Below are 13,267 nucleotides of genomic sequence, written 5' to 3'. Positions count from 1 at the left end.
CCCGGCCGGCCAGGAAAAGGGGGCTCCCGGATTCCGATAAGCCCCCCGCCCGCAGACCCCGACAACCAACGGCCAGGGTTGTCGGGAAGAGGCCCTTGTCCTCATCAACATGGGGACAAGGTGCTTTGGGGTGGGGGGGCCGCGCGGCCCCCCCTTCCCCAAGGCACCCCCCATGTTGAGGGCACGCGGCCTGGTACGGCTCAGGAGGGGGGGGCGCCCCCCTTTCCTGGCCGGCCGGGTAGCGTGCTCGGACAAGGGTCTGTTGTGGACTTGGGGGGGACCCCCAAGCCGATTTTTTTCGGCGTTGGGGGTTCCCCTTTAAGTCCATATGAGGCGGCGGGGCCAGCGACGTCTCCTTCGCGGGCCCCGCCTACCTGGAGACGCGCTCGAAATGAGCGGACTTTCCTCCGCGTGTGTGGGCGAGTCCGTTCATTTCGAAAGTACGGCGGATAGTACGGCGGACTTAGTACGCCATATTAGTCCGCTGAAAAAGTGCCGTGTGTGGGCAAGTAGCCCATTCGGAAATTGCGACGGACAGTCTGGCGGAAGTCCGCCAGACTAAGTACGTCGGACAGACGGCTACGTGTGTACGCGGCTTTAGTGCACTTGTAGTGCAAAGTGGATTTTCCTTTAGTAAATAAACCCCTGTGAAACGTGTTGGACTAAGCCAGCAGGAACATACAAGCATTTAGGGGGTTATTTACAAAAGGCAAATCCACTTTGCACTGAAAGTGCACTTGGAAATGAAGTCGCTCTAAATCTAAGGGGTAGATCTGAAATGAGTGGAAGCTCTGCTGATTTTATCATCCAATCATGTGCAAGCTAAAATGCTGTTTTTTATTTTCCTTGCATGTCCCCCTCGGATCTACAGCGACTTTACTTCCAAGTGCACTTGCAGTGCAAAGTGGCTTTGCCTTTAGTAAATAACCCCCTTAGTGTTGTATTTATGCAGAACCCTTTATGGTTTTAATGTTTTGCTACATTATGGAAGCATTTATGGTCATAAAGGCCAGATCTTTTTAAAACACTTGTATATGTTGCAATAAAATGTTATATCTTTTATGGAAAGTGATTGTGTTTGTCCCTTAAGTACAAAGCCTTAAAGTCTCTTTGTCACCATTAGGAATGTTTCACTCCAACTGTTTTTTTGTCATGAGTTTCAAATTCACATGCATACATGTCTATCTACTTAAAGATAACAAAAGACAAAGATTTTAAGCCTGGTACACACTATTAGTTCAACCCAGCAGGTTGAATGGGGAAAAAAACTGTCAGCTTCGGTCAGAGCTGCTATACTAACTATGCCAAGTTAGTACAGCTATCTCCCCCACTAAGCTATTGTGTTCTGCGCTCTCTGATGTTGGCTGAGAGAGCTGATCGGAGGTTGGTCAGCTATTGGTTTTTCAACATGCACAACTGGCAAACACATGGGCTAAATGTTGCCCGTTTTTTTTTTTTTAACCTGCAAATGTCTCCCGAAATTAGGCCCATTTATACCCGGCTTTACAGAGCCTACAAAGTCTGCCTGCAGAATGATGGTCAGTGTAGCAGGTGGGTGGTATTACACTCTTGCTCATTGGTCCTATAATCTTATACCCTTCTAATAGAGCCTGCATTTATAAATTCAGAATTCTGACTTTGAAACTCAGGGATTGATTTACTAAAGACAAAAAGACTGGGCACTTTGCATAGTGCATTTGCACTCTGCAAGTGTAGGTGCTCCAGAGCTTGGTAAATGAGCAGATGCTCTGCTGACTTCCATCATCTAATCAAAAATGCTGTTTTTGTTTAAATTTCCCTTGCATGTGATTGGGTACTCTTTTCAAAGTGAATCTTTACCTCATTTACTATGCTCTGGAGCACCTTCTCTTGCAGAAGGCAACTGCAAAGTGCAAAGTGCACAGTCTATTTGCCTTTAGTAAATCAACCCCTTAGAATTCAGTATTTTAATCCCAGAATTCTAATTTAGTTTTTTAAATTTCTTTTAAGATAGCCCCAGGGTTACTTCATCATATTATATAATTATATTAGTTCAACTTGGCAGTATGTATTATGAAAATCACTGCAGTAGTGATAACCACAAACTTCTGGGTCTTGCTGGGGTTCTCGTTCGCCCGCTGTGAATTCGCCACCATTTATAGAATGCCATGTCATTTTTTCAATGAATACAGGACATACTCTGATTGGATGAAGTTGAGATCATTACATCACCACCCCTCCTTTCCACGTGGTCTAATTAGAGAATGCCTTGTATTCACTAAAAAAATTGCAAGGTATTCTATATCAGGCGTTGATGCCAAGCAAGTGAGTCCCTGTGACCAATGTGCAGAATGGCAGCCTCTCACACAGAACCTGGAAATTTGGGGCTATCACTGTAGTAGCGCTAAACTACTACAGTGATTATTCAGCTTCCCCAGCAGCCCATCAGGACTTTAGTGGTGATATCTCAGCATTAGGGATGAGCCGAACACCCCCCGGTTCGGTTCGCACCAGAACTTTCGAACGGACCCCAAATTCGTACGAACGTTAGAACCCCATTGAAGTCTATGGGACTCGAACGTTCGAAATTAAAAGTGCTAATTTTAACGGCTAATATGCAAGATACTGTCCTAAAAAGGGTTTGGGGACCTGGCTCCTGCCCCAGGGGACATGGGTCAATGCAAAAAAAAGTTTTAAAAACGGCCATTTTGGCGGGAGCACTGATTTTAATGACGATTAAAGTTGAAAAAAAAAGTGAAATATTCCTTTAAATATGGTGCCTGGGGGGTGTCTGTAGTATGCCTGTGAAGTGCCACGTGTTTCCCGTGTTTAGAACAGTCCCTGCACAAAATGACATTTAACAGAAATAACGTCATTTAAAGCTGCTTGCGGTTTTAATGTTATATCTGGTTCCTGCAATATGGTTGAAAATCATTGAGAAAAATGGCATGGGTAGCCCTCCCTGCCCATTACCAGCCCCTTTGGGTCTGGTACGCATATTAAGGGGAACCCCGTACCCATATTAAAAAAAGGAAATGCGTGTGACCCCCAGGCCCTATATACTCAGAACAGCAGTATACAGGCGGTGCAAACAAGACAGGGACTGTGTAGGTTTGTTGTGTTAAGTTGAATCTGTTTGTAATTTTCAACTGGTACATTTTTAAAGTGTAGCTCCAATCAAAAAAAAATTTTTTAAGCTTTTTGGAAAACATAGGGAAGGGTTATCACCCCTGTATAATTTGTTTTGTCGTCCATCTTTTTTCATCTCTCTTGCTGTTGTCTCCTTCCGTTTGCAAGTAGGAGATGTTTGTAAGTTGGATGTTTGAAAGTAGGGGCCTGCCCTATATGCTCTGCAGAAATGGCGGAACAAGGTGTTGGTTTTGCCGCAACATTGTAAGCCCTCAAAGTGACTCTTGGTGGGCGCTGGAGCGCCCTGCTGTGAACGATTATATCAAGAATTGTAATTACATGCCATTGTTGAACAGTGGTAGAAAAATTGACCTTTGGTGGTTGTGGTGCTGGTGCCACAACACTATAAGTCCTCACAGTTACTCTGGGTGGGCACAGGAACGGGCCCTCCTGTGAAATATTATATCAAGAATTGTAATTACATGTCCCTGTTAAACAGGGGCAGAAAAATTGGGCCTTAGGCACTGGTGCTGGTGCCACGACACTGCAACCTCTCCCATATACTCTAGTTTTATTGCAGGAATTAGCCCTGCTGCAAAGCATTGCATCAAAAATTGTAATTAAACACCCCTGTTAAACAGGGGCAGAAAAATTGGGCCTTAGGCACTGGTGCTGGTCCCACAACACTGCAACCTCTCCCATATACTCTTGTTTTATTGCAGGAATTAGCCCTGCTGCAAAGCATTGCATCAAAAATTGTACTTAAACGCCCCTGTTAAACAGGGGCAGAAAAATTGGGCTGATGGCATCACCCAGAAACAGAAATGTTCTTCCAACATATCATCGGAGGAGGAAGAGGATAGACAATCAACATAACAGGACAGTCACTCAGCATCAGCATAGGCAGTCTTGAAGGGATGTGATATTTAAAAAAAAATTATTCGGTTACATCAGCTTCAGGTGCTTGGTAGCTGTGGGTGACCCAAGACTGATTCATCTTGATGAAGGTCAGTCGATCAACTGATTCGGTAGACAGCCGCACCCTGTGATCGGTAACAAAGCCACCAGCAGCACTGAAGGTGCGTTCCTAAAGAACGCTGGATGCAGGACAGGCCAGTAGCTCAATTGCATACTGTGCAAGCTCTGGCCAGTGATCCATCCTCAACCCAGTAAGCCAGAGGATTTTCGGTGGGAAAGGTGTCCAAGTCTGACCTTGCCCCTAGGTATTCCTGCACCATGTAAATCAGACGCTGGCGATGGTTGCTGGAACCGATCATACCTTGGGGCTGCGGACTAAAAAATTGTCTGAAAGCATCAGTCAGACGGCCACCTTCTCCACCGCTCCTTCTGACCGATGCCTCAGCAACACGTTGTCCAGGACCAGGAGTTTGTAACCTCCCAGTCTCTGGGAACACGTTGCACAGACCTTTCTGCAAGGCCTCCCGGAGATGTCTCATCCTCTGCTCCCTCTGCGATGGCAAGATAAGGTCGGCAACCTTACCCTTGTACCGTGGATCAAGGAGAGTGGCCAGCCAGTAATGGTCCCTCTCCTTGATCCGAAGAATACGAGGATCCTTCCGCAGGCTTTGCAGGATCAGGGAGGCCATGCAGCGTAGGTTAGCTGAGGCATTCAGTCCGGAGTCCTCTGGGTCACTAAGGACAACATGATCCGGAGCTACCTCCTCCCAGCCACGTACAAGTCCACGTGTTTCTTGGGACTGTAAATCATCCCTACAAGACTGCTGCTGCTGCTGCTGCTGATGCTGAGTGCCAGCCTCCACCTCCATGCTGACACAATCATCCTCCTCCTCCTCTTCCTCCTCCTCATCCTCTTCCTGTGTGATGGGTGGCCCAGCAGGAACACTGTCTGGATAAAGGGGGCCTTGAGAGGCAAGGAAGTCCTCCTCTTCCTGCCTCTGTTCTGCCTCAAGTGCCCTGTCCATTATTCCACGCAGCGTATGCTCCAAGAGGTGGACAAGAGGTACAGTGTCACTGATGCATGCACTGTCACTGCTCACCATCCTTGTGGCCTCCTCAAACGGTGACAGGACAGTGCATGCATCCCTGATCATGCCCCACTGGCGTGGTGAGAAAAATCCAAGCTCCCCTGACCCTGTCCTGGTGCCGTAGTCGCACAGGTACTCATTGATGACCCTCTGCTGCATGTGCAGCCGCTGCAGCATGGCCAACGTTGAGTTCCACCTGGTGGGCATGTCACATATAAGGCGGTTCTTGGGCAGGTTCAACTCCTTTTGGAGCTCAGCCAGCCGAGCACAGGCATTAAATGATCGGCGGAAATACACACAGACTTTCCTGGCCTGCTTCAGGACATCCTGTAAGCCGGGGTACCTGCCCAAGAACCGCTGCACCACCAGGTTAAGGACGTGAGCTACACAGGGCACATGGGTCAGTTGTCCCTGTCGGAGGGCAGGGAGGAGGTTGGTGCCATTGTCGCAAAACACCATTCCTGGCTTAAGCTGGCGTGGCGTAAACCACCTCTCGGCCTGCCCCTGCAGAGCTGACAAAACATCCGCCCCAGTGTGGCTCCTGGCCCCCAAACAAACCAGCGCAAGCACGGCATGGCATCGTTTTGCCTGCGTACTTGCGTAGCCCCTGGAACGCCTACGGAGCACCGCTGGTTCTGAGGACAGAGCACTGGAAGAGGCCATGGAGGAAGAAGAAGAGGAGGGGGTGGAGGAGAGAGGTGTGTCACAACCAATAGTAGCATTTTGGAGGCATGGTGGGGGAACAACCTCCAACACTACTGCACCTTGTCCTGCATCCTTCCCAGCTGCCAGAAGAGTGACCCAATGGGCCGTGAAAGACAGGTAACGTCCCTGTCCATGCCTGCTGGACCATGAGTCAGCGGTAATATGCACCTTACCGCTGACCGCCCTGTCCAGCGAGGCAAGGACATTGCCTTCCACATGCCGGTAGAGAGCCGGAATAGCCTTCCGTGAGAAAAAGTTGCGTTTGGGGACCTGCCACCGAGGAACCGCACATTGTACAAACTCACGGAAGGGGCCGAGTCTACCAACTGAAAAGGCAGCAGTTGAAGTGCTAGCAATTTAGCCAAGCTAGCATTCAACCGCTGGGCATGTGGATGGCTGGGAGTGAACTTCTTTCGCCGGTCCAGCAGCTGGGGCAGGGACATTTGCCTGCTATAATCGGACGTGGGTGTACTGCTAGCAGAGTGCCCGGAAACATTTGGCTGTGACACACCTAATTCTACACCTTCATTCCTCTCAGAGCAGGTTTCAGAGAGGACTGAAGGTCTAGTGGGGTTGGAGATGCCAGCTGATGAGGAGCAAGGAGAGGGCCGCTTTGTTCTTTGGTGTGGGTCTTTGAGGTACGCTTGCCAACGAGCTGCATGGCAGGTCAACATATGTCTGGTCAAGCATGTGGTGCCCAAGCGGCTGATGTTTTGGCCACGCGAGATACGCTTGAGACATATGTTGCAAATAGCAGTGGTGCGATCTGATGCACTCGTCTCAAAAAAGGCCCACACCAAAGAACTTTTAGCATAACGTGCAGAGGCAGCGGTGTGATTCAGCTCTGCAGTGTGATTCAGTCGGTGTGCTGCCCCCTCGTTGGACATGTGCCTCCTCCTCCTCTCTCCTACCAGGCACCCACGTGGAGTCAGTGCCCTCATCATCCCCTCCCTCTTCATCGCTGTAGCAAACCTGGCAGTATGCTGCAGCTTGTGGAACATGACTGTCAGATTGCTGTCCTTCTTGAGCATCCTCTCTCTCTGCATTCACGCTACTGCCTTCCTCTAGCTGAGTGTCATCATCAGAGGCTACAAAACACTGGGCATCCTCCTGGAGCATGTACCCAACACTGTGCTCAAAGAATTCAGGAGACTCCTCAGGAGGACGTGGTGGGTCTAGGGAAGGAGTCACTGATGATGACATTGAGAGGAGGGAAGACGATGCGTTGGCAGCTGCTTTGCTAGTACCCTGAGACTGGGTGAGAGAGGATGAGGAGGATGAAGAGGGCTTGGTCATCCACTCTACCAAGTCGTTGGCATGTTGCGGTTCAACATGTCCAGCTGCCGAAAAGAAGGGCAAGCGTGTCCCATGGCCACGTGCTGATGACAATGCACCGCGTCCACGACCAGCACTGTTGTCTCTAGACACAGAGCCTGCTTGCCCTCTTTTATCGGCTCGCGCCTGTCTGCCTCTCCTTGCTGGCCTTCCAGACATGGTAATGGCCTGAAGGGAGTTGGGTAAAAAAGCAGTTGGGTAGTGTATATTGTGCTAGAGGCACACAACACCCACTAACTCCTGCAGATGCCTTTATTATAGAACACCAGAGATAAAGGGGTATATACAGATGTATACTGTGCTGTGCTGGAGGCACACACAACTTCCAATAACTCCTGCAGATGGCAAGTGGGCTCAAATAGAGAAGAGCTTTGTAGGTGGATATAGCGGTATGTACTGGGTACAGAGCACGCAGACAGCACACACTAGCTCCTAACACTACTGACTGCAAGCTCTATTATAAAAGATAGATCACTAGCTATATAGGTGAGGTGAATATAGCGGTGTATACTGCGGTCAGGGCACACAGACAACAACCACTACACAACAGCAAGATCGAAAATCGTCCGAAAACGATCGGTGTGTACTGTGTTGAAGGTACACAGAACACCCACTGCTTCAGACACCAACACACTACACAAGGCCGCCGCGCTGGCGGCCTTATATAGTGTGGGGCGTGCACTACACAGCCTGAGCTATGATTGGCCACAGGCATCCTGCCTGTGGCCAATCATGGCTCTCCTTGCTGCTGGCGCTGCGATTGGCCAAGCATGCGGGGTCACAGTGCATGCTTGGCCAATCATGAGCCAGCAATGCACTGCGTCATCGCAGTGCATTGTGGGCCGTGAGCGCCACACGAATTTGGCGCGAACGGACCAAAATGTTCGGACTTTGCCGAACGGGCGAACAGCCGATGTTCGAGTCGAACGTATGTTCGACTCGAACACGAAGCTCATCCCTACTCAGCATATTCTAATTTCAACCGAGATGTTCTGGTCATAGAAGGGTGTCTCATAATATCTGTTATGCCACGTACACACGATCGGAATTCCGGCAAGAAAAAGACAGATGAGAGCTTTTCATCGGAAAATGCGACCGTGTGTATGCTCCATCGGAATTTAGCTGTCCGAATTTCCGCCAGCCAAAAATTGATAGCATGTTCTCAATTTTCCAGTCGGAAAAACTTTCTATCGGTAATTCTGATCGCGTGTATGCATTTCCGACACGCCAAAAATCATGCATGCTCAGATTCAACTACGAAACAGAAGCTATTGGCTACTGGCTAGTGAACTTCCTTTTTCAAGTCCCGTCGTACATGTTGTGCGTCACCGCGTTATAAACGATCAGAATTTGATGTGACCGTGTGTAGGCAAGACAGCTTGAGCCGAATTCCGCTGGGAAAACCATCAGAGCTTTTTCCGACGAGAATTCCGATCGTGTGTACGCTCCATTAGAGTTTTCATTAATTTTCATACATTTTTCATAAAGAAAAATAGATATAGTAGATATAAAGAGTATATAAAGAGTAAATGTAGAGTTACATTTTCACAGCTGCAGCAGGATGAGACATGTTACAAGCGGGTTGATGCTGAGTATAGGCTATTTGACACAGGATTCTCCAAAAGATATAAGGTGTAAGTGAAACATGGTTCATTAAAATGAGAGAAAGTCAATTCATTGAAGAATTATAGTAGCATGGTCTTTCAATACGGAAAACCTCTTTGGATGCCTCAGGGTTATGGGACCCAGAATATTCCCTTGAAGGTGTTCATATGTCCATACATTCACATGAAATGGAATGTAAATCGGTGCTTTTTCTCTTTCCACCTTTCCTCTTTGTTGATTTTTAGACATGTGCGATTAGTTTCGTACGAAATGAAAATTCGTATTAATTTCCAGAAATTTGTACATTTGTACAAATCCGATATACAAATTTTTATGCATGCCAATTCCGTACGAAATACGAAATTTTGTTTACGAATTTCAGATCCAAATTCATAACGAAAATTTGTAATTAACAAAAAGTTAATGAACCTAAAAGTTAAAAACCCAGAAAGTCAGCACAGCACAGGGATGGTGGGAGCCCCTCATAATGATAAACTCATCATAACGAAAATTTTGTAATTGTTACGAAAAGTTAATGAACCTAAAAGTATAAACCCCAGGAAGTCAGCACAGGGATGGTAGGAACCCTATGGCAATTTCTATTCTTACGAATTTCATACAAAATAATGAATTTTGGATCCAAATTAACAGAAACATGACTGGTGCTTTGTTCACCAATCAGAGGAAATCAGCACAGCACAGGGATGGTGGGAACCCCTCATAATGATAAATTCATCATAACGAACATTTGTAATTGTTACGAAAAGTTAACAAACCTAAAAGTTAAAAACCCAAGAAGTCAGCACAGCACAGGGATGGTGGGAACCCCTCATAATGATAAATTCATCATAATGAACTTTCGTTATTTTAACGAAAAGTTTACAAATCTAACAAAAATTCTTATTTAGTACGAATCCGAATTGAATTTCGTGCACAAATTATAAAATCTGATTTTTTTTCGTACGGAACGAAACTAAACTAACTTTTTGACGGCGCCCATGTCTATTGATTTTCTCTAGTTGATCTAGTTTGGCTGTACTTGGATACTGGGCAAATAATAGAAAATATGAAAACTGGAGAAAGGAAGATCAGAACAAATTATATATTGTCAACAGAAGACAATCAGGTTTATGCTTTAATTCTATGAAAACGTCCAACACGAATTCTGATACATCACCATGGATGTTATCTTTTTTGCTCTTGTTTTCTTTCCTTGGGCCTAAATAAATCTGTTTAATTGCACCAAATCAAATATGTAGAGTAGACCAACCTGATATAAGAATAAAGTATGTCACCAGAACATGGTAATTATTACGTATCAAATTGAAAACATTATGTTGTGGAGAAAGCATGGTCACCTGGGAAAGCTTTCCTGTTTCATACAATCTCTTGGGTAAAGGTCTCATATAAAGCAACAAAACAGATGCTAGGTCATTCGACAATCAGCTGTTCACGGCTGTTCTACCTATTCACTTATCTGTAGGATCATTTTGTGACTTTATTATGCTGACTTTGAAATTCTTTTTGGCTACCTAAGTGAGAAAGTATTTTTCATTATGTTGTTCCTCATAAAGTGAACCAAATATGTATAGCATGTATACAAGTATAGCATACGGATGTAAAATTTACATAGTTATGCTGATTAACCTGATTATACACTTACAATAAAAGGTACAGCAGGCCCAAGGCAAGCCATAAATGATTAAATTTTCTTTCCTGCAATCATGGGGGCACAGGGAGCTTTCCTTGTCAGTAGAACACAATGATTACTGCTAGCGGATATAGCCACTGGCAGTAATCGCATACCAAAAATCCAACAGGCTGGTTGGGTTTCCTTGGGTGACTGGCAGAGTTCTCCTATTGGATGCTGCCACCCCATGTGGTTCTAGCAACCATCTGGGGTCAGGCAGAGGCAAGGGAGTAGTATAAGGAGAAGTACTCCACCTGTTAGGGACAGTAGGGAATACATTGTTTACCCGGTAATAAGCATGGGTCTTATATTCATTTTGGCAACCAAAAACACAGTAGGGCTTTTTTTCAGGGTAGGGCTTGCCATTTATTGTACTGTCTTCTGTCCCCCTCTCCCTCTCTGCCTGTTAGAAATCCCCAGTGAGTAAAAGTGCTTGTGAAAAGCTAGAATCCTCTCTATTACTGTAATATACAATGTAAAAGGTGTGTGTTACTGTAATCTAATTGTGTCACATACCTTCTCCATGAGCCCCCTGAGCGGTCTTCTCCGCCACGAGCACTGCAGATGGAGGGGGACCCAAGATCCCCCGCTGACAGCTGGCAGAAGAGGAGCAGAGCAGCGGGGGATCAGCTGAGCACCGCTCGGCGCTTCCGTGACCCACCTGAGTGGTCATCCCTGCTCTGAGCACTGAGGTGGGAGGAGGGCGCGAAATCCCCCACTGACAGCTGGGAGAAGAGGAGGAGAGCACCGGGAGATCTGCTGAGTGCCAAGCTGCGCTATTAAAAGGTGTTTGACTCAATTATATTACAGAAACACACACCTTTTACATTATGTAATACTGTAATAGAGAGGATTTAGGCAGTTTACAGTCACTTTAAACTAGGGCTTATTTTCGGGGTAGGGCTTATATTGCAGCCCACCCTGAAAATCACAGTAGGTGTTATTTTCAGGGTAGGTCTTACTTTCAGGGAAACATGGTAGTTCCTGATTCAGAGAGAAAGCATAGTGTTGGTATGGCGATCTGTCAGGTTTTTTTTCTTCATTCGCTGGATTGAACAAAAAAAACTTGCAGTGTATACTGGTCTTAAGACACTTATCCCTGAAACAAATGACCTCATTGGAATATTTCTCTTCATTCCTAGCCACCTGCGGCCCAAGTGTACAGCTCCTCAACTGGTTTCTTTTAAACGAGCATGCTGGAAAACCATCATCTAATCAGCACTCGCAGCCAATGCCTTGCGAGTGCTGATGTGGGTAGTATGTGCTGAAGAGGAGTGCGAACTGTATGGAGGTGGGTATTATGTGCAAGAGTGAAGTGTGGAGTGTATGGCGGTGGGTAGTATGTGCAGGAGAGGAGTGTGGAGTGTATGGCGGTGGGTAGTATGTGCAGGAGAGGAGTGTGGAGTGTATGGCGGTGGGTAGTATGTGCAGGAGAGGAGTGTGGAGTGTATGGCGGTGATTAGCATGTGCAGGAGAGGAGTGTGGAGTGTATGGCGATGGGTAGCATGTGCAGGAGAGGAGTGTGGAGTGTATGGCGGTGGGTAGTATGTGCAGGAGAGGAGTGTGGAGTGTATGGTGGTGGGTAGTATGTGCAGGAGAGGAGTGTGGAGTGTATGGTGGTGGGTATTATGTTCAGGAGAGGAGTGTGGAGTGTATGGCAGTGGGTAGTATGTGCAGGAGAGGAGTGTGGAGTGTATGGGTGGGGGGGTGGGGGGGGGGGGGTGGGAGGAACGGTTTCAGTGGTTGTTTTATTTTGTTTATTATTATTTTTTACTTTTTTTTTTCAATTTCGGTTTTTAATATTTATTACAATTTTTTTGGGCTGGGCTTAGGCTAAGCTCTCCCATACGAGTGCAGTATGGTATAGCAGAGAGTCCGCTACCACATTCAACCTGGTGCCTGGTAAGGCAAAGTGAGAGTTGTTCTCATGTGTAAATAGTTCCTGTTGGAGTATCCCACTATTCCCTTCTCCCATCCAAGTTCCAATAATAAATACAAAAAAACCAAGCACCCTGGATTGGTTATTGGATAACGAGTGGATGAGAGTATGGTTGGTTGTGTGAAAACACCTAGTATCTGGACGCAAGAAAATCAGGGGAAGCCCAGGGAAGTTGACACACAGCAATCCCTATTCGGGCAGTGCTACACATAATATGCCCCTGCTTTAGATACTATGATATCTACTGAAGGAGGGGTACATCTGAACTTTGATCTTTTGCTTTCTAACAAAGATTGGATGAGAAAATCTGGTGCCATTTGTTTATATGGCCAGGGTGGCAAGGGAAATGTGAATTTTGGCAGTGCACTGAACAATACAACACTAACAGATTCCCCTGCCAACCCTTGCCTGAGCAGGAACGGGCACACACTGAACAAAATTCTGCGCGGTCCCTGCTGAACTGTCTGAATTTCAATCAGTGTATGGTCAGCTTTACTGAATAGTGCATATGTGCATATAATACTTTAAATAGTATAATAAATGCAAGGTTGATGAACTCAGTGCACTAACTTGGAGTATTTAATGTTTCTGGAAAGTGAAGTGGTTGTAATCCTCAGACATGAAATATGAACAAAGCATATACCTCTACAGCAGTGATTGTGAACCTTGGCACCCCAGATGTTTTGGAACTACATTTCTCATGATGTTCATGCACTCTACAGTGTAGTGGAGCATCATGGGAAATGTAGTTTCAAAACATCTGGGGTGCCAAGGGTCGCCATCACTGCTCTATAGTGTGTACTAAGTGTTACTTTTGTCTGCTGTATAGTTCCTCTGCTATTGGCAAGAATCATTTCTGACAAGTTTTCCCAACACCAA

The sequence above is a fragment of the Lithobates pipiens genome, unplaced genomic scaffold (genome assembly GCF_037356315.1).
Source record: "Lithobates pipiens isolate NorthernLeopardFrog02 unplaced genomic scaffold, aLitPip1_a1.2 Scaffold_22, whole genome shotgun sequence".
In the NCBI taxonomy this organism is placed as follows: domain Eukaryota; kingdom Metazoa; phylum Chordata; class Amphibia; order Anura; family Ranidae; genus Lithobates; species Lithobates pipiens.
The sequence above is the reverse complement of the archived record's forward strand: the minus strand, read 5'-3'. Positions refer to the sequence as shown.